The sequence below is a fragment of the Pinus tabuliformis genome, chromosome 4_1 (assembly GCF_031772625.1).
Source record: "Pinus tabuliformis cultivar Carrire ecotype Pingquan chromosome 4_1, CPIR1, whole genome shotgun sequence".
In the NCBI taxonomy this organism is placed as follows: Eukaryota; Viridiplantae; Streptophyta; class Pinopsida; order Pinales; family Pinaceae; genus Pinus; species Pinus tabuliformis.
In genome coordinates this window covers 759,567,612-759,571,852 of record NC_142303.1, presented here as the reverse complement: position 1 = coordinate 759,571,852, position 4,241 = coordinate 759,567,612, and positions in this window count along the sequence as shown.

Sequence of the window (4,241 nt, the reverse complement as noted above, 5' to 3'; positions counted from 1 at the left end):
TTAACACTGCTCTTGGTCTTCACACAATTGCATATTTTACCTCATCATCTCCAATCTACTGTAGAAACTCTTTTCCTCCTAACAGTAATGCTTTTGTTCCACCGTTTTCTGTCGTATCCTCCTCTTTCATGGGTACTAGCGTATGCTTTATCCCATCCTTAGCAAACTTGTAACAGTTTGTCTTCCCATCGTGGACAACTTTCCTGTCATACTGCCATGGTCTGCCCAGCAGTATATGGCACACATCCATCGACATGATATCACAAGTTACTTTATCCTTATACCTACCAATGTGAAACTCCACTTCACACTGCTCATCAACCAGTAGTTGGTGTCCTTTTTGTAACCAAGACACCCTATATGGTGTTGGGTGCTTCAATCTTTTTAAACCCAGTTTTTCTACCATTTTAGTGGCTACCAGGTTGTCAGTGCTCCCGCTGTCAATAATCAATTTGCAGCATTTCCCATGTGATTTACACATAGTTCGGAATAGTGCTTTCCGTTGTGTCTGGTCAGCTAACTCTTTAGCCAGTTTCAACAATACCTTGTTTAACACTAAGGCTACTCTTGTTTTAGGCATGTTCTCCACTTTTTGTGGCGGTGCCTCTGCTTCTTCTGGTTGACCAACATATGCTCCTCTTTGCCCTACTTGATCACTTTCAGGACATTCAAAAGACCTATGTCCCCACTTGTGACACTTGTAACACTGATAGGCATTTCCTCTGCCTTGGCCATTACCTCTTCCTCATTGGTAAGGTCTTCCTCCTCTAGTGTTACCTTCTTTTTCAGTTGGTCCTGCAATTTTTGAATTGCTTCCCTCTTCATTGTTGTTGATAGTTCTGCCTCTGCCAAAAGACTGTCCTCTTCCTCTGCCAGATCCACATCCTCTTCTGGCATTCTGCTTTCTAGCGATCTTTTCTTTTGCATTCAAAGCACTTTGATAGGCTTCCTCTATGGACTTGGGGGAAAGAATACTAATCTCATCTAGTATCTCCATCCATAAGCCATTCACAAACCTTGCTGTCTTTTCCGGGGTATCTTCAACATAACTCGCTTGCAGGTTCACTCTATAGAATTCTTCTGTATACTCCTTCACAATCATTGCTCTTTGCTTCAGGTTCTGCACCTGCCTATACATAGCAATCTGATAATCTTTGGGTAGAAACTTACTCTTCATCTTAGCAATCATCCTGTTCCACTTTTTGATCAACGGTTTATTTGACCTCTTCCTTTCTTCTTGCACACTGTCCGACCACAGTGTTGCATGTCCCTTCAGTTTGGTGGCTGCAAACCTGACCTTCTTATCTTCACTGATTTCTTCACACTCGAAATATTTATCCAACTCACTCTTCCACTCCAACAATACCTCCATAGATAAACTGCCATCATAATTCGAAATCTCTAGTTTCAGCTTGCTACTTGCCAACAAAACTGATCTCAATAATTTTATCTCTGGTCCCTCTTCCTTTGACCCATCCGTCGCAGCTGCAACTTCTTCTTCACTGTCATCACCACCTTCTAGATCCCTATGCCTCCATGCTTCCACTGTTGCCAATTGGGCACTTAGGATCCTGATTTCTTCTCGCAGCCCTTCATCGGCTACTCTGTTGATAGCTCTACCTCGACCTCTTCTTCCTACTTCCATTTTTTTTCTTTGAGAAAAGAACTTGCTTCGATACCAAAATTTGATGGCGATCCTGAGACGATTGCGTGGAAAGACTTACGTGGTAGCTGGCCCATCCTTGGTCCTTCCTATGTTGGCACCCATCGAGGTTTGGTGAGGGTTTATGGCACCTTCAATGTGCATCCAGCCTGAGGTTGGTCTCGTTTTGTGTGAGAACGATGTCTATGGTATGGCTCGACCTGGGCTCATTTGTGTTGTTGTTCATTTGAGTTATGCTTCCATTCCTCTATGGCTCGTCTGGTTTGGCTCTGGAAGAAGATGGGTCTTTGTTCCCTGCTATCCTCTTGGTTCTTTTCTCGTTCCGATCCTCTATCGTTTGCTAGTTATATGAATGTTTTTCATTGGACCTGGTGGCTGTTGTACACCTGGTTTTCCGTGGAGGTCTCAGGTTTGGTTTATCATTCTGGGTATGCCTTATTTAGACTGTCTGTGAATGATTCTTTTACAAATTGTAGGTGATGTTTTCTAACAGGGTTTTAGTTGCATTTCATAGGCCCTCCGCCTGTTACTCTCGTCGATGACTTGGTTGCTTATTTGACAGGTAAAAACCCTGTTCCGATTCCACTGTTTCGCCTTCCTGTAGTTTTTATTAACGACCTTGCTCCTGGTGAGCAGGCTGTGGTATCATGGCACTTAGGCCGTTCGTTGTGCTCAGGTTGGGGTTTCAACTCATGGCTTGGTTGTGGAGTCCGGCCTCCCCTCCAGGTATTCGTCGTGGGTCAAGTTCCTTGTTTTTTCTCTGGTGTTGCTGTGTGCTATATAGCTATGCTTCCTCTTTGACAATGTTCTTGTCTATGTGTAGGTATCCCTCTCCTCTTTGCTGTTGCTGCAAGGGGCTGGCTCTCGGGTGAAACGCTGTGGTCTCATCCTTGAAGATTTGGGTCCGATTTGCTTAAATTAGGTAGGGTCCTTCCTTGACTGTGCTCTGCGGTTGCATTTTGGTTTCGGGTTATAGTTGTTTAACCCTTGGGGTTTCAGTTTGTTGGTATGTCGATACTTGGTTGCCTCCTATGCAACGAGCCCATCCTGTCGATTTTGTTTTCCGTTCTGGGAATGTGTTTGGCCTTCTGTTGTTGGTTGTCGTGTCTGTTGTTTCGTCTATGTACTACTTTGGTCTATCTAGATTGTGGAAACCCTACTCGGCCTATCTCGTTTGTATGAAGGACTGTTGGTTATTTTTTTGAGGGTTCTATGTCTCGAGGCCTGCGTGGAATTTAGAAGTTCTATCCTGTACTTCTGTGGACCTGATGAATATATATATCTACTATAAAGTTCTAATTTAAATCATATAGTATGTATTTGGTAATGTACCTGGATGGCTTGGCTCTGTTGTATTTGATCCTTTTAGTCTCGATGCGCAGTTTGAATGTTAATCACACAATTTGTTGTTTAATTGCTATGCATAGTAATTTATACTTGTTGCTTCTGAAAGAGTGAATACCTGTAAGCTTTCTTTAAATTCATTAAAAAAAAAAAATGTCCAGAGTTATGCTTTCTTTCCTTTTTTTTCATCTAGATGGCAGCAACCCCACTTTTGATTCTCGGTTGCCTATTTATGCTTGTTGGCAGCCTCATCCCATTGAGGAACCACTCTCAGTTACATTATAGTTATTTTCTAGTTTCATTTCTAACTTATTTTAAACAAATCCTATTCTAACCACTGTTCAGTTTATAAATAAAAACATTGGCCGTAACAGCCTTCATTTAAAAATAAAAATAAAACTAACTAAAAGTGAACTTAATCAAAACAACTTGTCCAGATGTCACCTCCCTAGTCGGATGCTCCTGCATCACTGAATTGCTTTGAGAATTTGAGATGGCCTCCCTGTTGCCCCCAAGAGATTGCAATGAATCTTGAGTTGGGCATCTCTTGTCCATAAACATGTGCATTGATCGTCCAGATTGGCAGAAAGATTCATATTGTTGTATTGGGTGCTGCCCATATCATATATCTCTCTGCGGAATTGTGCTGGATAGATTTGAACTAGAGAGTTTTTGTGGATGCCCATTTCATCTTAATGAAAAATAAGCATTTGATCTAACTGCAGCCTTGTTAAAGAGCAAAAAATTGGGACAGAACTTTAAGCCAGAAATCATTCTGTCCCGAAATATGAAAATGCTACTACTGTTGCTATTTCTAATTCCACTACATATCTTTGTGCTGCCTGTAAGGAATCTTTGAATTGGATATGGCACAATATACTCTCTTGTTTTTTTTTTTTTCTACGTCGTTTTGTATCTCAGAGATGGTGATTACTGGTTATTGATCCACTCAAAGGATCACTTCCTACCTACTCAACCACTCAAAGGGATCACTTCTCACCGGCTCAACCAGGGAGCTTGATCCTGACGGTGCTAAGAGAATTGAACCCGTAGCCTCGGTGATTACCTGCTATTTTATCCACCCAAAAGAAAGGATTACTTTCTACCGGCTCAACCACGGAGCTTGATCCACCCAAAAGAAGGGATTACTTTCTACCGGCTCACCCACGGAGCTTGATCCCGAGGGTGCTAAGAGAATTGAACCCATAGCCTTGGTGATTACCTGCTATTGATC